Genomic DNA, 27,579 nt, shown 5'->3' on the forward strand with positions numbered 1-27,579 from the left:
GTGATATATATATGAATATGAAAGGTAAAGGTAAAGGCCCCCCCGTTGATCGTCGATTTTCTCGAGCGGGCCCAGTAACGTCTCCATTGGAGACTTTGTTGTTACTGTGTTTGGCATATCGAATACTCTCGGTAGCTTGCCGGGCTCTCCGAGAGGGGCAGAGGAATCGAACTCGGGTCGGCCATGTTGGCCGCTTGTAAGCGGGTAGGGCGTTTGCCTTGCACGCAGCCAACATGGCTGACCCCAGTTCGATTCCTCCGCCCCTCTCGGAGAGCCCGGCAAGCTACCGAGAGTATTGGATATGCCAGACACAGTAACAACAAAGCCTCCAATGGAGACGTTACTGGGCCCGCTCGAGCAAATCGATATATATATATATAAAGTACTGGTTGAACTCCACAAGAAGAAAACATCCAACCCCATCAAAAAATGCGGCAATGAAATGAACAAAGTCCATTGCTTTTCCGTTGCAAGTTCAACAGCCCAGGGAAGGCACCAGCCCACTGCTATGGCTGCTAAGTACATTTCCCAAAACTTCCTTTGTTGTAGATGTGTCTCAGCAGAATTTCCAATTCAGTAAGCACTTTTCAGGCATCCCCATACTTAGATGGCAGGCCCCAATTGTCAAGAAGCTTCACTCCTCCGGACCACACCAATGCTGCTTCCAATCCTGAGATTACTCGCAGCAGATCTTCCCAAACATCATCCGTGCCTACCAATTCCTCTGAGCACATCAATAGATGTGCCAATTCTAATGTTGTAGGCATTTGAATTTTAAAGTTTGAGCATAATGATCACCAATTCCAGGGAAAGCACTCTAGAGAATTGTCAGTTAGAGACAAAGATTCAATATTGTGTACTTACAGCATCAAGCAAGATCATCAGTATGGCAAGTGGAGTTAGCTGAGGAAGCCAAACCAGTTGCAGCCTGGTTTGGGAAACTTGACTGGGACACACACACGCACACACACACATATACACGTGAGCACAGCCAGGGGAAGGTCAGGGGGGAACAATCAGATGTTGTACTGGACACAAAATGTAGTACTAGCAGTTAAAATTTCCATTTTCTCCTTGTGCCCAACCAACTTCCAAGATTAACTCCAGATTCCCATGCAGAAGCAGGGTCAGCTTCTTTCACTTTGTTTCCCCAAAGGAGCCAAAAGAATAGGTAGTCCAGTGGACTAAGGGTACTGCATTTTGGTGGTGGTTGAGGTGTGGTCACATATTCTTTGAAGACGTGAAACTGAAACAGGCCCAAAGTGATTAAGAGATGAATTCACCACTAGAAATCAGAAAATCTGCTTTTGCCTTACACTTTCTCCCAAAGCCTCTCTGTTTAGGTGTGCAAAAAAATTGAGTGTTCAATATAACTTTAGTTAGAGTAATTTGTTAATTGACACAGATATAAGAGGGGCAAACTACTATCAAAAACAAAATATTAAGAGGGAAGTAAAAGATTTGAGTACTTTGTATATGAAATTATCAGCATAAAATACATCTAAAAGATGTTTTACATAAACTATATGACAAAGTAAACAAACCTTATAGTATAAGGTTATCGTACGTAGCACTGTAGCACTGTCCTCCCATTGTTCATTGATTTGCTGGAGTGGGAACCAGTAACGTCTCCATTGTGAGACTTGTTACTGTTTTTGGCATATCGAATACGTCATGGGTAGCTTGCCAGGCTTTGCCGTGCTGGCAGGATACTCTTGGTAGCTTGCTGAGCTCTCCGAGAGGGGCAGAGGAATCAAACCCAGGTTGGCCGAGTGCAAGTCAAATGCCTTACTTGCTGTGCTCCAGACCATAATGATGTAAAGAACAAAAAGATATCATTTTAGAATGTTGATTTCCAAAGGACATCAAGCTAGGTAGAAAAAAATCTATAAAACAAAGCATCATTAAGTGCATACATGTCAATATTATTCTAAAATTTAGATTAATTTCCCAATTGAAAGGTATGAGTGGCTGAATTTTAAAGTTTTTTTCCAATTCATTTCTAAAAGCAAGGGAAATGGGTCTCTGAAGTAGGATGGGCAGAAAAGATCCCACTCAGATCAGTACACACTGATCTGAATTTCCCCTAATTTAGCTTTTTCTGCAGCCAGAGTCTTAAATTGCAGAGTCCTTGCAATGTCCTTGCAATTTTTATGTCCTTGCAATGCGATAAGTGTCCAGCAGGGGGAAATAGTAGGTCATTCCAGATTCAGTAGTAATGTGGAATTCTAAGTATAAACTTTTTTCTACACAGAACATCTTAAAAACTGCATTAAACTTTCAAAATAGGATTATTAAGCTTAATTAAGCAAAATAATCTTAATTATAAACAAATTAAATAGATATGAAAATAAAAATATTCATTTTAAAACACCAAAAGTATCCTGATTCTTTCAAAAAATACAATCTGGCTGCATGCTTGTTTAGAATAGGGGATTGGGACTGGCGAATCAGTACAGTGGGTAGGATGGTTGCCTTACATAGTGGCTGACTTGGGTTCAATTCCAGCCATCTTATATTGTCCTCCAAGCCCTGCAAGGGGTAATCCCTGAATGCAGAGCCAGGGAACGCAAATCCTGAGAACCTGAGAACCGCAGGGTGTGGCCCAAAACAAAAGCAAACAAAGAATAGGTGATATTAACTATTTCTCTTGTTAGAAATCTAATCAAGGCTTATCACTTATAATCAAGGCTTATCACTTAATACACTTATCAGAGCTATATACTCTATTACTAGATGAAAACGTGCAAATATCTCTAAAACTGACATATTTTTAAGAGATAAAGTGATTTTGTACCTTGAAGGTTGTTAAATTACTGCTCAATTGAGGGTCACTCAATATAGACATGAGATGATAGCTTGTCCAAAAGTAGAGAAAGAGCAATAAGGAAATTGTCTGCTCTAGAGGCAGTGGGTGGGGTGGGGGTGGCGGGAGGGATACTGGTGACATTGATGGTTGAAAATATACACTGGTGGAAGGATTGGTGTTTGATCATTGTACGATTGAAACTCAATCATGAAAGTTTTCTAACTATATCTCACAGTGATTCAATAACAAAATAAAATTTTAAAATAGATGATGGCTTGAGAAAGATCTTTATTTAGCACAAGCCAGAAGGTTGAAAGATGGTAAAGTCAGTTCATATAAATTGCTTCTTATGATCATGCAGAGAAGACGGTTACTATGAAAATGTGAGGAGAAGAGGAAAGACATTTTTAGAAAGGCGGGTTGCAGGTTGGTACCAGTTGTCAACAAATTCCCTTGTTGGGCAAAGGTTCTCTAAGGCATAATCTGTTGTATCTGTAAACTTAAAAGATGACTTCTGATTAAGTGCTTTCCTGGCCAGAGATGTGGTAAAGCACAGTGCCTTGCATGCATTTACATATGAGTTCAATACCCGGCACTTAAAAAAGGCCTTCGAGAAAGAACTAAATAAAAGAAACATTTTCTACATTGTCAATTGCCCCTACCGAGAAGAGTTTGCTCATTTTAAATTTTGAATTCATTTCTTTTGGCCAATTTCAATTTTTGCCCACATGCAATTTCATAACCTGCTTCCACTTATCTAACAGTATTTTAGAAAATCATTTCTTTATATATGCTTTCATTGCTGGCCCATTATTGTCTCAAACAAATATTTAGAACTGGGTGGGGTGGCATACCCAGCTGTGCTCAGGGATTATTCCTAGCTGAGCTCAAAGATCACTCCTGGCCGGCTCAGCGAACATTACATGGTGGCAGAGATTGAATCCAACTCAGCTGCATGAAAATTAAGTACTATACCTGCTATACCCGTATCTAATTTTAAAAACTCCTAAAACTACTTGATAGCTGCACAATTACCACATACAGTTCTCTTTGTATATTCCTAATTTCCTAGACTGAAAGTGGACAAGGCATGAACATAGGAGAGAAACAATGATGTTAGGATCAAAAATAAATGTGCATATACTTTTCTGGAGTTATACAATTTTACAGCTGATAATCATTATGCAAACAGTTGATCATTAACGTTGCTGATCTCATTCTTTTCCAAAACAGTACTTGAAACAGTCATCACAATGGTACCTACCACCCTTGGTTTTTGACCCATACCCAGCTCTGCTCAGAGATTACTCCTGGAGGGGACTGGGTGAATTACATGGAGTGCTGGGGATTCAACCTGAGTTGGTAACAAGCAAGGCAAGCATCCTACTTGCTATACTATCTTTACCTTCCAAGGTGTTCATTTTCTTTAAAATTCTTGCCATTTTGCTGTTGTTGTTGTTGTGGGTTTTGAGATAACAGATGGTTGTACACACTTCTTGATGTAGAATTCCCATTTTGGTTGAGGCGCTTGCACGGTATTGTTCATCAAGTCGCGGTGCTTGCACACTTGATCTGCTCTTCTGGGGTCACACTCTTTGGTTGTGCAGCTCACACCTCTGCTTGCTGGGAGTCATACTCCTGGCTGCAGTCCTCACATTATCTTTTTAGTTGAGGTGTTCATTGGGGTTTGCACCCTTTAGTAGTTGTAGTGCTTATACGTACTTGGCGGTGGTGAGGTCAGAAATGACTTGCAGTACCAGGATCGCAGATAGCAGAGCTGTCAGCATTAACCTCGGTATGTGCTGGCAACACTAGGAATTGAATCTGAGGCCTTTTGCTTGCAAACCAGGATCTTTAGCTACTGAACAATCTCATAGCGGTTTTTGTTGTTTTTAAAATAGCTGTCGGAAGTTCAGAAAAAGTCCAAGTAAAACCAAAGAATTACAAAAATAGTAAATAAAAGGTTACTGTACACATACCAAAAATAGTTGGACAGGGTCAGAAAATGAGTTTGGTGAGCACATGGTCTGTATGCAGGAGGTTAGGGTTTGATCCCCAGCACTACATGGTCCCCTGAACACTTCCAGGAGTGCATAAATCCAGGAACAGGACCTGAGCATTGCAAGGTGTAACTCACCTCCCCCCACCAAAAATATAAACTAAAAGGTTTGCAAACTGGGACAAGTAAACCCCAAACTTGGAATGAAGTGCACGGAAATATTATTACAAAGCACTTATATAGTGAGAAGGCAGTGACTATTTATTATTCACAGTGGCTGAGTATTGACATTTTCTTAAATGACGGGGAAATGATGAGTGGTTATTTCACATCAACCTTGGAAAAGCTTTAAATTTAGCTCATGAATTTCAGAGGCATAAGTAAGGAATGACTCAGGCCAAGCTAGTCATGCAAATGTTAAGATTTGTTTGTATGGCTAAACAGGTTTTGTTTGCAAAGTGGATTTTCAAGGACGTTCTTCCTTTGTTCTTTAGGTTTAATGCAGCTTTGATGACATTTACATAACATAAAACCTATCTATTTAAAGCATAAAACTCAATTTTACTTTTAAAATAATTTCATCAGAGCTATAGTGACAGTATAGCAGGTAGTGCATTTGCCTTACATGTGACGCACCAGGGTTCAATGCCTGAGTGAAGAGTCAGGAGTAAGCCCTGAGCACTGTCAGGTATGACCCCCACCCCCCTCCAATTTTTAAAAAAATAAACCATTTTCATCATCTTAAAGAAACTCACTCACTAAGTACCATTTTAGTGCCTTGGACTGCTACAAACATTGACTGGGTGGCTTATAATAAGCAGACATTTTGCTTTCTATATTTCTGGAGTATTTCTATGAGTTCTATATATATAAACTCAACATTCTTATCAGATACATGATTTACAAACATTTTCCTGTCACTGTCCTCCCATTGTTCATCAATTTTCTCGAGCGGGCCCAGTAACGTCTCCATCGTGAGACTTTGTTGCTACTGTGTTTGGCATATAGAATACGTCATGGGGAGCTTGCCAGGCTCTGCCATGCGGGCGAGATACTCTCGGTAGCTTGCTGGGCTCTCCGAGAGGGGCGGAGGAATCGAACTCGGGTCGGCCATGTTGGCTGCGTGCAAGGTAAACGCCCTACCCACTGTGCTATCACTCCAGCCCAAACATTTTCCTATATTGTACATTTTCTGTTCACTTTCTTGATGGTCTTGTTTGTAGCTAATTTTGTTTGAGTTCATATCATGATCCATCTACCATTAGTGATTTTTAATAGTATAGCCATAAAATCACTAACTGAAGGTCGATTTGCTCCTATAATTTATCGAAACATTATATGGTTTTAGTATTACATCTCATTTTTATCCATATCAAGTTAATTTTTGTGCATGACATAACAGAAGTCGAAACAGATTCTTTTGCACGGGGATATACAGCTGTCTCAGCACTACTTACTAAAAAAATTTTTTTCTTGTTGAACTATTATGGTACCATTTTTAAAATGCCAACTGATCCCAGGTGAATGGATTTATTTTTGAACCCTCAATTCTCTCATGTTCCTCTAAGTGAATTTGTAAACAAGTACCACAGTCTTGAATAGTGTAGGATTGTAGTACTTTGATATGAGTAAAATATTTTATGAAAAAAATTTTCCTTTTCTGGTATTGTTTTGATTATTTGTGGCCCTTGAATTTCCATTTGAAGTTTAGGTATCTGTAAATCTCTTTCATTTATAAACATGGGATTTATTGTCTTATCAATGTATTTTACGTTCTTTTAAACAATTACTTTGAACAAAGTATTGCAAAAATGTTAAACTAATCTTGCACACCTAAATTTGCTCCTCTTCTATTATGCCTAATCTCTCCATCCCAAAATCTACCCAGTTACTCAAAAACCTTAGAATCATCCTTTGTTCCCTTCTTTTTGCTGGGTCACACCCGGTGATACACAGGGGTTAATCCTGGCTCTGCACTCAAGAATTACTCCTAGGGGTACTCGAGGGACCACATGGGATGCTGGAATCGAACCCGGGTTGGCCGTGTACAAGGCAAATACCCTACCTGCTGTGCTATCACTCCAGCCCCCCTTGTTCCTTTTCAATCTTCACCTCATACCCAAATTAGAGCCTGAAATCATTAATATCTAACCATGTCACCACCACTTACCACAAAAGTGTAAGACTCTTACCTGGAACACTGTAATAACCTATCTCTGCTTTTACCTTTTCCTTTGGAAAGGGTGCGGGGGCATAGAGGATTTGGGCCATTCCTGGAAGTGCTTAGGGACTACTCCCTAAGTGTTTATAAACATGGAATATAGTAAGTTCCACAAAAGCAGGCAGTCTGTATTGGTCGGTTGTACAGCCTGCATTACAGAAGAATACCTGGTCCATAGAAAGTTCAATAGATTTTTACTGAATAAAAAAGTAAATGGAATTTCTCAATTTCTCATTTGAACTTAATCCAATAATATGATTTAGAAGTTTTATTTTGCTTTAAAAAAGAATCAATACTATGCCTTTAAAAACAAAAATAAACTCAACTTTATTTCTCTAAAATGATACAACTTTTATTCAAAGTGGAGAGTTATTCAGTAGTACTGGAGGCAAAAAGTCTTTAGACTTTACTAAGATATTCTAGCTATTATTTTCAAAATGGTTTAAGCTTCAAAATTACTTCTCCAAGTAAAGCAGTAATAATTTTATTTGGGTCAGAATACCTTAACATGGAAGATATACACACACATATGCATAATAGTTTAATGCAAACAAAGAAACAAACTGATATAAATAAGGATGTATTGCTTATCCCACTATCTTTATCTCTTCCTTCTCTCATCAAATTGTTATTAGTGATAGACCAGCAAACTATCAACTACTTACAGCTAGCTTTTTTAATTAAAAATTAATCCTGCTAACATGGTGTTGCTCACAGTAAAAAAAAAAATCCACAGAAATTTCATTAATTTCACCAGCACATTTTGTGTAGTACATCTAATGCTTATGTCCTAATGTGTGTTACCTTCTTGCTTGTATCAATAATAGTGTAAACTATATAAGTGAAAAAATTCTATATAATATGGAAAATTATGAACTCAAAAGTCTTAATGTGCCATAATGCAACAGAACGTAACAAATGAACAGAGACATAAAAAATATCTTAATGCATATATTATGTGACCAAGGAAACTACATAAGTTTGAAAAATTAACTAGCCTATTATTCTGGAAACAAAACTAGTTTGAAAGGGATGTGAGACATGTCGGAGAAAAAAGCCTTTTCCCTTTCAGGATATACTATTACACAAAATAGGTTTTCAGTTTTGTTTTCTTCTGGGGCTAAACCTGATGGATCAGGGATCACTTCTAATAGTATTTGGAGGACCATATGGGGTACCAGGAATCGAACCCAGTTTGCCCATATTCTAGGTAAGTGCCCAACCCACTGTACTATCTCTAAAACCAGTGTTCAGTTTTTCTTTTTTCTTTTTTTTGCTTTTTGCCCAACCCACTGTACTATCTCTAAAACCAGTGTTCAGTTTTTCTTTTTTCTTTTTTTTGCGTTTTGCTCAGGGGTTACTGTTGGCTTTGCACTCAGGAATTACTCCTGGTGGTGCTTGGAGGCCCATATGGGATGTTGGGGATTAAACCCTGGATGGCCACGTGCATGGCAAATGCCCTACCCACTGTATTATCGCTTTGGGCCCCAGTGTTTAATTTTTTAAGAAGAAAACTGATACTAGAATTTGATGTACATATCTTATGTGTGGCAAAACTTTCAAAGCATAAAAATGTACTCTCTGAATTATATATTGTTAAATGGATATTGAATTAAGTAAATTTATTTTCAGTTTAAAAAGAAAAATTCCATATCAGACCATCTCTTTATGTATAATTTGGTGGAAGGCAGTCTGCTGATGAAATCATGAGTGAGCTTAAGAATTTTGATCCTTGTGGCCTACCCAGGTTTGATCCCCAGTACTGCAATTGGCACGCAGAACCCCGCCAGAAATGATCCCTGAGCACAGACCCAGGAGTAAGCTTTCAGCATAGCTAGATATTCCCCAATGCCTGCAAAAAATTGATATCCTGAGTTGTAGAGATACCTCAAGAGGTAGAATACATGCCTAGCATCTGTGAGGCTGTGAGTTTAATCCCCAGCACAGCATGCCCTGATCACTGTTAGGAAGTTAAGCACCGAACCACTGGTACTATAGTGCCAGGTCAAGCATCGACAAGTGTGGTTCCTGGCTCCCGAGTACCACTGGGGGTGGCCCCATTAAATAACAGCAAAAAATATTTTAGATCCTGAAATATAAAGTTAGCCCTATGGAAGCTGCTCCAAGTCACAGAAAAGGTGAATCGGTTGGTAAGAAGGATGTGAGAATTCAGGTTGAGCTCTTGAGCAATGAAGCAGGAAGTCAGTCCAGTATATTCAGTCTGTCTACATTTATTTGATGTTGATCATGTGGTTCATCATCTCTCATTAGATGCAAGAACGATGAATACTACTTCTTATGAAAAGTTTTAAGCCTTGTAAACCCTCTGAAAATAAATAGTTCAAATACACGTTCCATTTCTTTCCCTGCAGGCACAAAAAGGAAAAAATACTTATTATTATTTACCACACTGATCCTCTACTTCCATTTCTTTACCAAGTAAAAGTTCTTAGTACCCACCCGCACAGAGGTGCCAGAGTCATAAGTGGAACTTAGTCATTAAGCAACATTTCAACCAGAAAGTACCCAATGTTCAAGGACTGAACATGATTATACTGGTGAAAATAATTAGCTTTTCAACTAAACAAAATTATATGAAATGGAAATGAGTCATCATTCCCACATACTTGGAATTTGACATCTAAAAAGATAACGCAGAAACAAATTATTATATAATATTGCCTTATTAAAGGTAAAGGTAAAGGCCCTCCCGTTGATCGTCGATTTGCTCGAGCGGGCCCAGTAACGTCTCCATGGGAGACTTTGTTGTTACTGTGTCTGGCATATCGAATACTCTCGGTAGCTTGCCGGGCTCTCCGAGAGGGGCGGAGGAATCGAACTCGGGTCGGCCATGTTGGCCGCTTGTAAGGCGAACGCCCTACCCGCTGTGCTATCGCTCCAGCCCTTATTAAATTTGTACACAGCAATTTCTGTAGCAATGCAACAACTGCTGGGATTTGCTAAATCTCATTACACTATATACATTTAACTATACTGTAAAATGAGACAATGTATGGTCACAATGTCAAGAATTAAGGTATGAGTAATATACCTTAAAGAAGTCTATAAAGGATATGTCCTTTATAATACACAAAGGTCACTGGAATTAATTTTAAAAGGCAAATACTTCACTTTGACATTATGGAGGCAACAGACTTAAAATATAGGGGGAAAGTAAAGAAATAAATTCTTTAGCTGAATTGAAGTTATACAGAATCCCTGAACATGATAAAATAAACCTATTTACCTTAATAGAGCTGATGTCTACTGGCATTTCTTCTGGAAGTTCCTTGAAAACAAAAACAAAAAAAAAGAAGAGGGAGATACAGGTTGGAAGTAATATGCTTGATAAAAATTATCAAAAATTAAATTGGCTTTTCACTATCTGATTCATTTGCTATGTTCTAATCTACCACCACTCTTAGATTCCTTTTTCTTACATAAAAGTTACCTTGATTATAGTACTGTGATTCATAATACTGTTGATGATAGCTTTATGTGTAGATAATTCTAAGACCACACCCATCACCAGGGTCACCACCTACTTCTCCCAAGGTCTCCAAGGCTCCTCCTTTCCAACCCTCTCCTCCATACCCCTCAAAAAAAAACTTATTACATCGATTAACTCTTCTATTCTGTTGCCTTTGGTACTTAGTTGCTACCTTGCATTTTATATTTAAATCCCACAAACGAGAGCAATAATTCTGTATCACTTTCCTTCTGATTGAAATCACTTAGCATGATACTTTCTAGTTCTTGGATTCCTTTTGAATAAGGACTATACACCCATATTTCTCCGTAATAGTATAAACAGAAAGAAAATAAAACCACATTGGCTAATGTTAGCATCACTTTGCTAATCTATATCTTTTATTTAAAAATCTGTACTAGGGCACTGGGATGAAGATGGAAGTATCAGAGAACATTTTTCTGAGGAATATGGTACCTAAATTGAGTCTGGAAGAATAAGAAGGAAGTCTAGTGAGGCAATCTGTATAGAGAGTGGATTCTAAGAAAATCCATACTTCTTTTTTTGTGGGGGTAGGGGGCAGTACTCAGGGCTTACTCCTGGCTCCACACTCCGGGATCACTTCTGGTAGTGCTTGAGGGACCATATGTGGTGCCAGGGATTGAACCCAGGTTGAATAGCTACAAAGTAAGTGTATTACCTTCTCTACTATCTATCTGGCTGAAAATCTTTAATTCTTAATAAAAATTAAGACAGTGATTGATACCATTTGTTGCTAGCTGTATTGTACTGTATTTCACTGAAAAGTTACTAGGTCTAAGAACTAATTTTTTATATATCGCAAGAGAAAACTGCCTATCAAATTATGTATAACAATGTTTTTTAAACCTTGGGATTTTAATTTTATGTTTAAAAGAGTTTTAGATATAGGCATGTTTCAGTAAACTCAGTTAAAACAAATATTTCAATGGGAAATACAAATAAAATTAATTGATGATAATGAACATCATCATCCACATCATATTAGAAACAACCTAAACAACTGTTGATGGATGAGTGGATAAAGATGAGTGGATAAAGTAGAATAGCTTTTACTCAGCAATAAGAAACGAAGATGAAATTTTGCCATTTTGCAACAATACAGTGGGATTTTGAGGGTACTTTGCTTAGTGAAATAAGTCTGAGAAGGACAAATATCACATTTCATTCAAATGTGAAAGATAAAGAAACAAGTAACCTAACCAAAAGGGAACTCTTAGATTCTGAGAACAGAATAGAGGTTACCAATGGGGAAAAGCGATGGGGAGTGGGAAAAGGTAAAAGGGATTCATTATCTGGTGGTAGATGGAAAGGATACTTTTGGCGGGGGTCATTACATACTTTCTACAGATGTCAAAGAATAATGCTGTATACTTTGAACCAACATAATATTACAAACAAGTGTTTACCTTAATAAAAGCTAAGATATTAATTGATGAAAATACTTCTAGAACCACATTCAGAATCCAATTCTTTCGAACAATTTTCTACCCAAGAATTGTGGATATCTATGTTTTTTCTCACAATACTATCCTTTATGCCAGAGTATTGATGATGTAGATTTTCCTAAAATATCTAGAAGTTACCGGTGCTGGGTTCCCAATTTGCATAAAGCTAATCTACTTTTGGTTCCTATTTCAAGAAAAATCCATAAAATGTATAGGTGACTGCTTCTTTCCTTTTTCCCCAATTAATTTGGGGGGTTAAGGATTAAAACAGAGTTCCATATTATTTCTAGTTTCCCCCAATCTGCTGGCATTCATTCTTTTTTTATTGAATCACTGAGATAGTTACAAACTTTCATAATTAAGTTTCAGTCATACAATGATTGAGCACTCATCCCTCTACCAGTTCATATTTTCCACCACCAATGTTCCCAGTATCCCTCCTGTCACGCCCCACCCCATCCCACCCCATCCCACCCAATCCTACCCCCTGCCTCTGTGGCAGGTACATTTCTTCTTACTTTCTACTTTAGGGCATTATGGTTTGCAATACAGATACTAAGAGGCCATTATGTTTGGCCCTTGGTCTACTTTCAGCACACATCTCCCATCCCGAGCGATACTGCCAACCATCATTTACTTAGTGGTCCAGATGACATTCATTTGACAAGAACTGATTATGGCACTCTACCAGTGTGCATAAAAACAAGTAAAAAACTATTTGTGATTGGTTTTTGGCTGACACTGATCACAAAATGCACGCAGATATGAAAAGTTGAAAAGCGATATATTATACTTGGCTATGAATTTCATATTATTTCTCTAGTTCCAACCTCTCTTCTAAACCCTAACCCCCTATTTCAAACCGTTTTCTTATATTTCTTCTTGGATATTAACAAGCTGGACATTGCAGGATACTTAATTAATAGCATCTCAGTCAGTCCCACCCACAAGATGGCAGTATCCACTACCTTCAACTTTTGACAACTTAAGTTTTCCCAGACATTGCTAAGTTTGTGTGTTTTGGAAAAAAGGAGTGTAGCTGCAAACTACAGAGTTAAATTACTAGGAAACAATAGTCTATTAGAAATGACCATAAGCATCATTAATTATTATGTAAGTCAATGAACTCTTATTCTTAAGATTGTGTACATAAGCAGGGTTTCATTTCACATTATTTCATACAAGATGAGTAATAACGGATGATTAACTGTTACCACTACCCAGGTAATGCATGCCAAGAGTTGAGACTCACAGATCATTAAGTTTAAAATGTATAACCCAATGAGGGTCAGAGTCTCCTGCCCATGTGCCAGGCTGTCTTCACCAGGGCCCCTCAGAGAAAGGTGGGTTGAATTTCCCTCCCCTCCCCGAGCAGAGCCCCAGCAGCCGAAGACCTACAGTACCAGCCACAGCCATGCTCAAGACCTCTTTCCACATGCTCAGACGAGCCTCACGAGCATGAAGGAACCGGCAGAGTAACCCAGGTGCACTGGTCCCGGAGCTGAGATCTCCAAACCTGGTCGAATCGGGACTGGGCCTCCTCTATCCAGATCACCCATTTTCCAGTACCTAGGCAGTTATACCCACAAACTGCCTCGGCACCATGAAATCTCATCAACAGCCAAGATCTAGAGACTATAAAACAAAGCTCCTGGAAGCATGTGACCGCATACATGGGACAACCTCTTACAGTCTAGTTCTCCTTTTCAGAGAACCTGGCAAGCTACTGAGAGTTCCCTACCCGCACAGGAGAGCCTGGGAAGCTCCTGTGGTGTATTCAATATGCCAAAAACAGCAACAATGATGTGTCTGATTCCCCTGACCCTCAAAGAGCCTCCAATGTGGCATGGTTGGGAAGGACAAGTAAGGAGAGGCTGCTAAAATCTCAGGGCTAGGACGAATGCAGACGTTACTGGTGCCCGCTCAAGCAAATCGATGAATAACAGGATGACAGTGACAGCGATACAGTGAACCCAATGAGGATAATCTATCAATGTGTTTAAAAACAAGTTAATTAAAGCCCACTAGTTTAAAGAGGTAGAGGGCAGGGGCTGGGTGGCTAAATATGAGCATCAGTGTAGCATTCTTCTATGACAACAGAAAATCTACACCCAAAACTTCATCAAATATAGAACTCTGCTGGAGGCTTTATCACAGACGATACAGAGGACTCAAAATATCCTTCCCAGGGAAGGAACCCTGAAATGAAGCAACAAGCATCAGTTGGGCTTAAAAGCAAAGGCACGTAGTCATTTGGAGGAAAACAGGAAAAGGGGGCGTGGAGGAATGTTAAGGAAAAATCCCCATAGTCCAATCATACTTTTTTTACTGGTCTTTGGGCCACACCTGGTGGTGCTCTGGGATTATTCCTGGCTTTGTGTTCAGAAATCACTCCTGGCAGTGCTCAGGAGACTATAGGGGATGCCGGGAATCGAACTTGGGTCCATCCTGCACAAGGCAACAGCCTACCTGCTTAAGTATCTCTCCAGCCCTAACCCACCCCAATCTACTCTTAACATACTGCAAAGGGAAGCAAGAGATAATACATAGCAATATATTTAGGAAACTGAACCAGCAGCATGCTTAGCCTCAGTGGCCTCTTGAAACTTGATGCCATTAATTCCATAATGCATTTGAAACTGCCGATGTCATCTTTGATCCATCTTTAAAACAGAAAGAACTTAATGGCAAATTCCTGAGAAGAATTTGTCAGCTAAGGGTAGAGCAACCTGGTGCAGTGATACCTGTTTATCCCTAACTAAACAAATCCAGTACATCCCTACCCACATTGGACTGGTAGCAGGCAGGCCTAAAGAACACTTAAGAGTCAGTAAGCACCCTGTGTACCTCCACTGCATAGCCTTTAGTGGGAAGCATACATTGCCATCTGTGTCCTTTTCAGCCCTAGAGGACAATCTCTGTTTCTGAGACCTGTCTCTTTCTAAAGTCCAACCACCCAACACGGCTTACTGTAGACCTGTGTGATCACAACCAGGCCGCTTTAGGACTGCCAGGTGCTAGCAAACTGTGCACCTTAGATTTTGAACATCTGCTGTGGCCCAGGACTGCTGAACCTTGGTATGATAAACCATACCAAACAGCGTAACATCACACCACAGGATGCTTCCTAGGTCTTTGTAAGCCTCACACCAACACTGCTCCCAGATGCTGGCATATGCAAATATAGTGGTAGTTATGCAGGTCTGCTTGTTGCTACTGGACATTTGTGACCTTGGACCTCCACCTGCTACAGAAGACCTATTAGACCTACTAGACTTTGACACAAAGATAACTGTCAAGACCAGCAACTGTGAACCCAGGGCCACAGCTCAGGTGTCCTAGATCTCAATGCTTTAGATGCTGCATGACAAATGACTGCAAATTCTGAGGGATTATCAAAATCAACACAAACCCAGAGCCACTAACACTGTTTGGAAACAATGAGATGACTGCCCAGGATTGCATGAACGCAGATCCTGACTCCAACTCTCAAGAAGCATCTTTCACTGTCACTGTCCTCCCATTGTTCATCGATTTGCTCAAGCGGGCCCAGTAACGTCTCCACTGGAGACTTTGTTGTTACTGTGTTTGGCATATCGAATACATCACGGGTAGCTTGCCAGGCTCCACCGTGTGGGCGAGATACTCTCGGTAGCTTGCCGGGCTCTCCGAGAGGGGTGGAGGAATCGAACTCAGGTCGGCCATGTTGGCTGTGTGCAAGGCAAACGCCCTACCACTGTGCTATCGCTCCACAGTGAGTGGTCGCAAGAAGCATCTTTATCTAGCATTAATTCAAATCAAAGATGGAAGCCATCCAGACAAACAAGAGTTAAAGACATTCACAGCCCATTAAATAAACCTGAGTGCCCAAGAACAGATGACTGGTTAAAGAAACTCTGGTATATTTATACAATGGAGTACTATGTAGCTGTTAGAAAAGATGAAGTCATGAAATTTACATACAAGTGGTACTACATGGAAAGTATCATGTTAATCAAAATGAGTCAGAAAGAACGGGATAGACACAGAAATATTGCATTCATCTGGGGAACATAAAGTAACAAAAGGGGAGACTAACACTCAGGAGTGGCCGAGATTAGTACCAGGATTTTGCTCCATGACTTGGAGGCCAGCCACACGTGCTAGGGGAAAAGGATAGAGAAGGGAGCACCAAATAAAGGGTATTGGAAGGATCCTCCCAGGATGGGAGAAGCATGCTGAAAGTAGACTATAGACCAAACATGATTGCCACTCAATGCCTCTCTTGCAAATCACAGGACCCAAAAAGGAGAGAGAGAGAACAAAAGGGAATGCTGGGACCCGCGGTGGTGGAGGATGGGCGCTGGTGGAGGGATGGGTACTTGATCATTGTATAACTGAAATCCAAGCACAAAAATTTGTAAGTCTATAACTGTACCTCACAGTGTTTCACTAATAAAAAAAATAAAGGGAAAAATCAATATATAAGCTATGCAAGAAATACAAAACAATCTTTCAATAAGAAGATAAATAAATAGTAAAACACTTAAAAAGAATAAAATATGGGAAAGGAGGAAGTGATAATGGTGTCTTATAGAATGCTTGGGTCTAACTTGCTTTAATTTCAAAAGGAGCTTCAGACTCTCTATATTAGCTTCATGACAATCTCAACACAAAAATACTTAAATGAAATGAACATAAAGAGGGAGATGTGACCTGATCACAACAAAACAGGCAAAATCAGAGTTCATGAAGAGAAAAAAAGATCAGGACAAAGAAACAAAGACAAAGTGCAAAAACAGCAAGTGTCCACATAGGAAAATGGCGATAAAGTCTATCAATAATTTCACTAAACATCAATGGCCTGAACACTCCAATCAAAGGACACAGTAGCTAGGTGGATTAAGAAACAAAACTCAACTTTCTGTTGCTTATAGGAAACATACTTGAACTTCAATGATGAATAGCCTTAAAGTAAAAAGACTAGGAAACAAACATACAGGTAAATGGTAACCTAAAAAATGTAGGAGCAGTCACACTTCTTTCAGACAAAACAGAAGTCAAAGAAAAGCGGTATTAAGAAACAAGGAAAGGAATTCTGTAATGACGAGAGGATCAATATATCAAGAGGACTTAACACTCATTAATATACATGCATCAAATGAAGGGCAAACAAAATACGTAGGTCATTTGCCTTCCATGTGGCCGACAATGCTGACCTGAGTTCGATTCCTCTGCCCCTCTCAGAGAGCCTGGCAAGCTACTGAGAATATCTTGCCCGCACGGCAAAGCCCAGCACTACAAACAACTTCTGGCAAGCTACACGTGACGTATTTGATATGCCAAACACAGTAACAAGTCTCACAATGTTACTGAACCCGCTCAAGCAAATCAATGAACACCGGGAGGACAGTGACAGTCACATTGACTATCAAACCTAAAGAGAGCTACAGCAACAAAATAGAAGGGGAGTTTCATACCTCTTATCACTGAAGATATCAACAAGACAACATAAATGAGCATGACCTAAAAGTCAAATCAATAAGCTTAAAAGACAAACAGAAAGAGATGGATTAACAGACATTTAAAAGGCTTTCCACACTCCAACGACAAATGCATTTTCCTCTCTAGCGCACAGGGAACATTCTATGGCTTAGACTGCATATTACGATACAAATCAAATATCAACAAAGTCATGAAGACTAAAATATCAAAAGACCCAGGGGATAGCTCAGAGACTTAAGAATGCCTGCCTTGTAATTATAAGGTCATGGATTCTGTCCCCAGTGCTCCCATATGCATTGTGCATGATCTGGGAAATTCAGCTGTCTATGATACCCAGCACTACAAACAACTTCTGGCTGTACCACAACCAGTTATGTGTGAAAACAAGTAAATAAGGGAAGTGAGCCATAGTGAGCACCAGTGAAACATGTGGAAGCACCACGACTAGGAAGTGTAAGCCCTGGCAAGCATGTATAAATTCTACAGTAACCACCACAATTAAGAGTGTGACCCTTGTTGAACACATGTGCAGCCACCAAAACTAAAGAAGTGCAATGACAGGCAAGCACTATGGCTGTGTGGGCAAGTACTCCACCTTATGTGTAATCTCTGGTGACTGTGACCTCGTGTCACTACAACAATGAAGGAAACAAAAGGGAGATAAAGATATCAAGTACCTTTTCAGAACACAGTCAAAAGCACTAGAAAAATCAATCATAAAATAAGAAATCTAGAAAAATCTTAAATATTTGAATACTAAACTAGATGTATTTAACTACTGGGTCAATGATGAAATCAAAGATAAAATAAAAATCCTCAACAAAAACTTAGTGAACCTAATTCAACTTAATCCCAAAAGATAGTACAACATGACCAAGGAGTATCTGTTCTAGGGATGCAAGGATAATTGAACATATGCAAATCAGTTAACGCCACACACCACATCAATAAAGATAAACTAATTACCAATTGATGCAGGAAAATTTTAGACAAAGCTGAATTCTTTTGTAATAAAAATTCTCAACAAAATGGAGAATAAGGAACACAAGCCAACACAGTAAAGGTCATGTGCAAAAACCCCACAGTTCATCACATTCAATGACAAAAGATTAAAAGTTTTACCTCTAAGATCAGCCACAAGACAAAGATGTATATTTTTAACCACTAATGTTTAACATATTACTAGATGTGTCAGACACAACAATTATGCAAGAAAATGAAACAAGAAGAATCTAAATCAGAAAATAGTAAACTACCACTATTTGCATAGATAATCCGATAGACTCCACTAAAAACCTATTATAAACAATAAAACAACATGGAAAAGTGGCAAGCTACAAAGTCAACATACAAAAAATGGTTGCATTTCTTTTTTTAAATTTTATTAGGTACCATGGTTTATAATACTATTAATGGTTTGTTATGTTTCAATATGTAAACAATGAACAAATGAAATGAAAAAAATCTCATTTACAATCACATCCAAAAACCAAGAACCCTTATTTTTTGTAGTTGTAAATCAATTTTAAAAAGGAGGTAAAAGACTTATTTTAGAATAGTAGAACTAAACGTCACAACTGAAGAAAAAAATTATTTCATATTCATAGATGGGATGAATTAACATTGTTAAAATGACCACCCCAACCAAGCATTAAATAGAGTCAATACAATATCCAAATTCCAATGGCATTCTTCAAGGATATAGAATAAATAGTATGAAATTTTGCTAGGGTCGACAACCCTCCCATTGCTAAATTGCCAAAAACAATCCTGAGCAAAAAAAATGGGAGGCACTGCATTCGCTGACTTCAAGCTGTATTACAAAACTATTGTAATCAAAACAATATGATATTGGAATAACAGCAGAAACACCAATGTAACTGTGAATGCCAAAATAAATCCTCAGTTAAAGGATACAGTTAATATATGACAAAGGAGGCAGTTAATATATGACACAGGAATGAAGAGTATAAAATAGAAGTTTCTTGAACAAATGGTGATGAGAGAAAAAAAAGCAAAAATAAATGGGACTATACCAAACTAGAAAGTTTTTATATTAGGAAAGACATATCACTAAAACAGAAAGATAAACTAATGAGAGAAAATATCCACACATCATACATCAGACAAGGGCTAATTAGTAAAGATTCATAAAGCACTCATAGGTCTCAACAACAGAGAAACAAATCCAACCACAAATGGAAGAAGAGTCTAATGGACACTTATCACCCCCCAAAAGGCATAAAAAGGGCCAACGGGCACAAGAAAAAATGCTCAGTATCACTGATTAACAGGGAAATGCAAACCAAAGCAATGAGATTACCTCACACTGGTGAGAATGGTCTTTACCAAAAAGTTCAGAAACAAGAGCTGGTGGACATGTAAAGAAATGACTTTGCTGTTGGTAGGAATGTAAACGAATTCAGCCTCTAAGGAAGATAATATGGAAATTTCTCAAAACGTTAAAACAGAATTACTATATGACTCATTAATTCCACTCCTAGCATTCTATTCTAAGTGGACAAAAATACTAATTTAAAAAGATACATGTACACCTATGCTCACTAAAATGCTATATATAATTGACAATATTGAGAAAACAAAACTCTAGTAGTGTTCCAGGACAGATAAGTGGAAAAAGAAGATGTAGTTTATAGAAGTACTGATCTACTACTAAGTCATCAGAAAAGATGAAATTTTGTCTCCCGCTGGACCATGGACTTCAGAATTGGAGGCTGTCTGACAAATAAGAGAACAAAGACACACCAAATATTCTCAGTTATGGTATTTAATGAAACAAAGTTAGGAAACAGATAATGTGGAATGAAAACAAACCCTTAGACTCAAACCCCAGAATTGAGTTTACTTAGGAATGTGGGCAGGTAGAGTAGGCTGAAAGGATCCAATGGACTGTACTGGAGGAATATTAGTACTTTGGTGGTAGATATGGTATTAACATTGTACCTTAAAACAAATAGCATTTATATTCTTGTATGTTACATCTCAATTAAAATTAATTTATTTAAAAAATAAAACTGATATTAAAACCATCAGGAACAGATTATAAAATACATATCTACTGAATTTAAAGAGAGAAAAACATTGAAAGGTAAGGGAGAGAGGGATAGCTCAGTGTTCAGGAGCGCATGCTGGAATATGCTGGACTGTGTCTGAACCCCAGCACTGCATAGCTTCCCGAGCACTGCTGGGTGTGGAACAAACTCAGCACTTCCAGGATTGCCCTATCAACATTGGGCCTAAGCAGCATCACACTGCTGATTCCGAGCACTTAACTAACTGTTTGGCTGAGTATGGCCCGGAGTGCCCCCTAAGCACTACATGGCGCTCCCTGCATACCCCCCAAAAGAAACAAGATACTCGATGGGAAGAACAAGAATTGCCAAAAACGACTACTTCAACGCAGAAAAGATGGGGAGGACAAGATGGAAGTAATATTTCTATAGCTTAGAATTTGGAATCATATAATATATATTTGTTATATAGTTTGATTATATTTTATAATCAAACTAAATCAAGAACACAAAAAGCAAACTCCAAAACATGACAACAAATTTACCTATCTACGTAATGTAATGTTTGTGCCCTGCGTTATATATTTTAGCAGGATTTTGTGCAGGGCTTAGAAATGAAATAAAAACATTTCAAACTTTATCCAGTAGTTTTGCTATTGGTAGTATTGTTAGCATCATTAACTGGATTTTAAGTTTTAGCCTACCTGCTCTGGGGTCCAGGGACACTCCTGACAAAACTCAGACTAGTGGTGCAGACCTGGTAATTTGGTGGGGTCAGGAGACGCAGTACTTATGTCTACAGCAGTGCCAGGAGTCATCAGGGCACACTGAGTGGTACTCAGGCTCATGCATGAAAGGTATGCTTTAGCTGTTTGAGCTATCTCCCTAGTCACATAAAATTATTTAATTTGATAACATTTTTGTATTTGCTAAAATAGGCAAGTAATTATGGGGGCAAGAAAAATGAAAAGGTGAAGAGCAGAAAACCTTTAAACTATACCATTAATAAAATTCTATGTGCTTTAAGATGTGATATTTACTCAAATACCAAAATCAAATTTTAAGGCCTATATACTATGTTGTTTACCACTGGGTCTTTGACTGCATGTTAAAACCCCATCTCCTACCATGTTATATGCATAACCCAGTGGTTTTCAGAATAAACATATTTAAAAATATCCCATATTTTACCCTGGAGTTATTAAATCAGAATCTCAGGATAGAATCAATTAAGGATGGATATGTACTCTGGAAAAAGAACTTTGGGTACTTCTGCTCAGTTAGGGTAGAATCCCTACTCAATCCTTGTTGTTTTGCTTCCAGACCCTCAGCCATGGCATACTCCAACAAATGACTTAAATTCATGCTCATCCTTTAAAATCCCAATTAGCATCACTTCTGTAAAGTCTTAATTAGGTTAATACCCCTATATATTTTAATCATCCTCTGTACTTTCCCTTTACTACTCATCTTTCATTAGTCTAACATGTCTGCCAGGTTGTTTTTTTTTCCTTTGGTGGTACTCGGAATGGAACCCATGTCTTATCTTATGCACGCAAGATTATCTGTTTAATGTCTCCCTCCCAGCTTAGAAGGCAAATTCCAGATGTGTCTTATTTACCACAGTGCCTGGTTTACTGCATGTATATACAGAACATTTATTCAATGAATATATCCAAAATTCTGATCTATTCTTTTTTTTTTTATCTTATTAGATTTCTCAAATCTATTAAAGGAACCCTACATCCAGAGTCAATAAGTATATCTGTAATCCCATTCAGTCATGCTCTGCACATATTTGACACGTGCATCACTTTGGTACTTCCAGAAGTCACTGATAGCACTAAAAATGACAATTCTGAGAAAAGAGAGAACTGCTCCCAGCCCCCATGGCTTGCAAACTGCTATCAATCTATTAACTCAGCAGCCTTAAGCTAAGACTTCCCCCGCTCAAATTATAATATTTATTTTATGGGAACTTCCATTTCTCTGCAGATCTTTCTTAAAGCCTGGCACCACCTCTACCCAAGCAGAAATAAATAATTACTCCCACCTTTCTTCCAATGTTCCTTTCCTCACTTTGCCACTTTATTGGAATAATCTGTTCATAAGTCCACCTCTGCCTCTAGCCCATGCCCTTAAAGTATAGAGATTTAGTTAACGTTGAATTGCCAGATTCTATCAAAATGCCCCAATTTAGCTGGAAATCAAAAAGGAATGACTACAGATGTCCTGCAACTCAGACGATCCATTTAAAGCATTTCCTATTTCTGCTGCCACAGTTTCCAATATAAAATCTAGAGATCCTTTAAATACTCTTACCTGTAGTAGAAAGGAAACAGCATAACTCAGTAGAGCGGGGTGATGAACTAAATTCAAACAATGTTTATGCTCTGCCATTCCAGCTTTTTTTAAGATTTCAGGCTCAATATATATTCCTTCCCGGAGTTGTCTGGATGTCCACAGGCAACCAACCATGGCTGTCAAATACTGATTAAATTCTTGGTAGGTTCTGGTACTGAAATTGAACTCTGATTTTGTCTATTGATAAAGGGGGAGAAAGTCATTATCAATTATTTTCTTTTACTTCTCATTTTCAACAGATCATATATACCTATACTCAATTTTTGAGCAATGGTGATTTAACACAGAGGTTTTTCATCCATACCTTTTTTGACAACTCTTTTTCCTTTGCAGCAGTCAAATTTTTATGATACCTAGTGAGAGGGAACAAACAGAATTAAACTTTAAAATTAAGTGTATTATAAATATCCAGTTGTCTAGGAAAACTTATTCTTTTGTGATCTATTGTCCTCAACGGTCCAAAATGAGTTATACAATAAAAATGTCATTTGACTGCCAACTAAATTATATTTAAATAGAAACAATATGAAGGGCTGGAGACACAATAAAATTGGTAGTGTGCTTGCCTTGTGCATGCAGTTGAATTGGGTTAAAGCATGCAGTGCATAAGGTCCCCCACCAGGAGTGATTTCTGATGGCAAGGCCATGAGTATGCCAGAAGTAAGCTCTGAGTACCACTGGTGTGGTAAAAAAAAATAGAAAATATTGTTAGGTTTTTATATTAAAATTCATAGTCTCAAAGACATGAAAAATATCAGTGACTATTAAAAAACAACAGTCACTGATATAAAATATATTTTCCTAGGTGAAAAACAGCAGAGTAGGTAGGAGAAAGAAAAATTTCAAAGTGTCATTATTTTCTTGCCTTAAAACTATTTTGTTTCGTGGGCTGGAGCAATAGTACAGTGGGTAGGGTGCTTGCCTTGCATGAGGCTGACCCAGGTTCAATTACCAGCATCCCATATGGCCCTCTGAGCACCGCCAGGATTAATTCCTGAGTGCAAAGCCAGAAGTAATCCCTGTGCATTGCCGGGTATGACCCAAAAAGCAAAAAATATATATATAAATAAAAACAAACAAAACCTATTTTGATTTTGTTTGGGGGCCATACTCAGCAAGGCTTGGGCTTACTCCAGTCTTTGTGCTGAGGGATCACCCTGGGCAGTGCTCAAGGGACCACATGTAGTGCCAGTGATCCTGGGTCATGACCTGGGTCATGCCTCAGAACTATATCTAATTGGCCATTTAAGTGGCTTAATCTTCAGGCCACTCTTTTCCCTTTGGAACGTATCTTGCTTGCTTGCTTTCTATGTATGTTTGCTTCCTTGGTTTTCTATTCTGGAGAAACCCATGCACTCTCTTGAACATATATTTCCTGTTTTTCCCTCCCCCTTACATCTTTCTAAGTAAGTTTGGTTGAATAAAAACTACCTTGCTTCACTAAAAAAATAATAAAATAGTTTAAACCCTAAGGTAGTGCCAAAAGACTACACTTTATGTACTGAAAACAGTAATTTCAGTATATTAGTTAAAGAATTAGAGGGAAATCAAAATAATATTTACAGTTTCATATACTAGGACTAGCAACCCTTATATCCCAGACATTGTTTTGTCTTTTTACAACTGTCACTGTCCTCCCATTGTTTATCGATTTGCTCGAGCAGGCCCAATAAAATTGTGAGACCTGTTGTTACTGTGTTTGGCATATCAAATACGTCATGGGTAGCTTGCCAGGCTTTGCCGTGTGGGCAAGATACTCTTGGTCGCTTGCCGGGATCTCCGAGAGGGGTGGAGGAATCGAAGGTGGAGGAATCGAACTCGGGTCGGCTGGGTCCGTTGCATGCAAGGCAAACTCCCTACCCACTGTGCTATCGTTCCAGCCCCCTTTTTACTACAGAAGTTAGAAATAAATAATTTTTCTTTCAGACACAGCAGTGACAGGACTGGAGAGATAGTATACAGGCTAAAGCATTTGCCTTGCATGGGGCCAACACCAGTTTGATCCCTGGCACCACATACCCAAGCGCCTCCAGAAGTGATCCCTGATTCTAGAGCCAGGAGTAAGCCCTGAGCACCACAGGGGGAAAACCTTGCCCACCACCAAAGAACAGACATAGCAATGAGAATCAGCAACACTATGTGCATAAATACCACTGCACAAAAGATCCTTAACAGTTACTTATTTAAATTACTATCTCCTGGGGCTGGAGGGATAGTATAGTGTGTAGGGTGCCTGCCATACACATTCAGGTTTGATTCCCGGCAACCCCTGAGTACAGGGTCAGTAGTAAGTCCTTAGCACAGCCAGTACCGCCCCAAAACAAACAAAAATTCTTTTTTAAAAAAATTTACTTGAATCACTGAGATAGATCCTTACAAAGCTGTTCATGACTAAGTTTCAATCATAAAGTGTTCCAACATCCATCCCTCCACCAGTGTATGTTTCCCAGCACCAGTGTCCCCAGTTTTCCTCCCATCCCCCCCACTCCACATCTATAGCATGTTCCCCCCCCCTCTCCCTACCTCCCTCCCTCTTGGGCATTGTGGTTTGCAATACAGATACTGAAATGTTATCAGGAATATCCCTTTACCTACTTTTAACATTTAGTTCTTGTCCACCATAATCATTTCCAGCTATTATTGTCATACTGTTCCCTTCTCTATCTTACTCACCCTCCACCTCACACACACTTGTGGTTGATTCCAACTACTGCCCAGTTCTCCTAGCCCCTGTTTTCCCTGGCTGAGGGTATCAGTCTTCTACAATACAAATAAAAAATCTTATCTCCCACAATGACACAGTAAAAAAAATAATAGTCCTATATTTGAAGTCACTCTCAAAAGAAAAAGTCTCCTTTTTTTCAACAGGCCTAAGTAGAAAATTGATAATCATTTTATTTAACTATAGCTGAAAGATCAAGATAGAATTATGAAGTGTTTATTCATAATATGGTAAAAAAAACTTCGTACCTGTGCATAATGTAACAGAGCTGGTTTAGGATACTGGAATCTATGCTGAGAAGTGCAGGATAGAAGACACCAGGAGGAAATACCACCAACAATGGAAGATTATACTTCATATATATGTCACATACCTTTTGGGAGAAATGGTAGAATCGGCATATAAGGAAGCTGTAACTCAGAACCCCTCAACTGAGTTTATACTAATATAATGATCAGTAAAACAAACAATAACATAAGGGATTTAACCTGCCTGATTCATAAATTAATATATAGCCACATGTCTTGCTTAAAAATATATTTTACCAAGCATCATCTTTACCAGAAAGGATTATTTCTAGAAGATAATTACTAAAATCTTTTCGCTTAGGGGAAGAAATGGAGAAAGTACATTTATTTCTCCTTAAATTCTCTAAATAATGATTTATCATATCAGTGATCAACCTGTAAAACCAAAAGGGCAAACCACTAAATAGTATAATACAACTCAACTATGTATTGGTAAAGGGAGGAAGTCTGAAAAGCTGAAATTAGCAGGCAATTTCTGCAATATGTAATAGTTCTGCCCAGTCTGAATATGATAAAAGAGAAAAGGAACAGGCATCAGAAGAGACATCATCAAACTTATGTGGCTTTCAGAAAATCATTACTCAGCAAGCACCCCATCCCCCGGGAATCTACCTTTCATAAGCAAACAGAAAGCGCATCCCAACTGCACCCAGGACTATTATCTTCCCCCTAGATCATTACAGTTGGGAGGAAGATTTTAACTATCCTATTGAAAAATACTACACTAGAAGAATAAGGTGGGTGAACAGTGGAAATGGAAAGCTGGAGACACAAGGCACATTCAGTTTTTGCCAGGGGCTGGGAATATACATGGATAAGCACAAGTGACAGATTTGCTAATAACATATAAAAAACCAGCATCAAGCAGCAAAATATCTATTAAAGTGATTCCTGGACCCCAAAAAAGCATGCTTTTTCACTTTTTAAAATGAAAGTCAGTTATTCAGGTGAGAATACAATCAACTTCAAAATGTGCAGCTTATTTTTAATTATGCTAATTATGGTCATAGCCAAACTTAGTGGTTATTTACAAATGTTAATAAGCAAGTAGATAACAACACAAAAATCTAAGTAGGTAAAATAGGGTATGTATTACCTTCATATAGAAATCCAAAATGAAATGCAATAACATAGTGTGGTTGTTTTCCAAGCGCATTGCAACGATGGACAGCCAGCCCACATAGTGAATGAGTTTAGCCACAGAGTTCATGGATTCACCTAAAGTTGTGTCTCTGCAATAAGAAACATGCCATTTGGCTATATATTAACAAGTCTTCACAATTTCCAAGCTAAAGCTGGATAACATACGGTAAAAAATTACTTCAAGTGTTCCAACATATAAGTGATTTTTTCTCTCTGCTTTGACCCACACCAGGCAGTGCTTGAGGCCACTCGCAGTAGTGGTTGGAGGATAATGCAGTGCCAGAGAAGAAACTGCATTCTTCTCTGGCTCCCACATGCAAAGCCTGCACTCTAGCCCTTTGAGCCATTGCCCTAATTCCCAACATCTAAGTTCTTTTTTTCAGCCAAAATGTTAAATCATCAAACTACACTTGATCCTGTAAGAAGTCATTAAGATCACATCACATAATATCCGCAGCAACCAATCTCTACTACTAAATACCAGAGAAATAAAAGATTAAGTTCCAAACAGACTCTATGGATGCCATCAAAGTCCAGGGGC

At 38.6% G+C, this 27,579-nt stretch overlaps 1 pseudogene; it reads right to left on the bottom strand.

The window, feature by feature from the left end:
* The window catches only part of LOC130032582 (40S ribosomal protein SA-like), a 58,970-nt pseudogene extending 31,865 nt beyond the window's left edge, over positions 1-27,105 (bottom strand).
* Positions 27,106-27,579: the final 474 nt, after the last annotated feature.

This window comes from Sorex fumeus, unplaced genomic scaffold (genome assembly GCF_029834395.1).
Source record: "Sorex fumeus unplaced genomic scaffold, SorFum_2.1 ptg000050l, whole genome shotgun sequence".
In the NCBI taxonomy this organism is placed as follows: Eukaryota; Metazoa; Chordata; class Mammalia; order Eulipotyphla; family Soricidae; genus Sorex; species Sorex fumeus.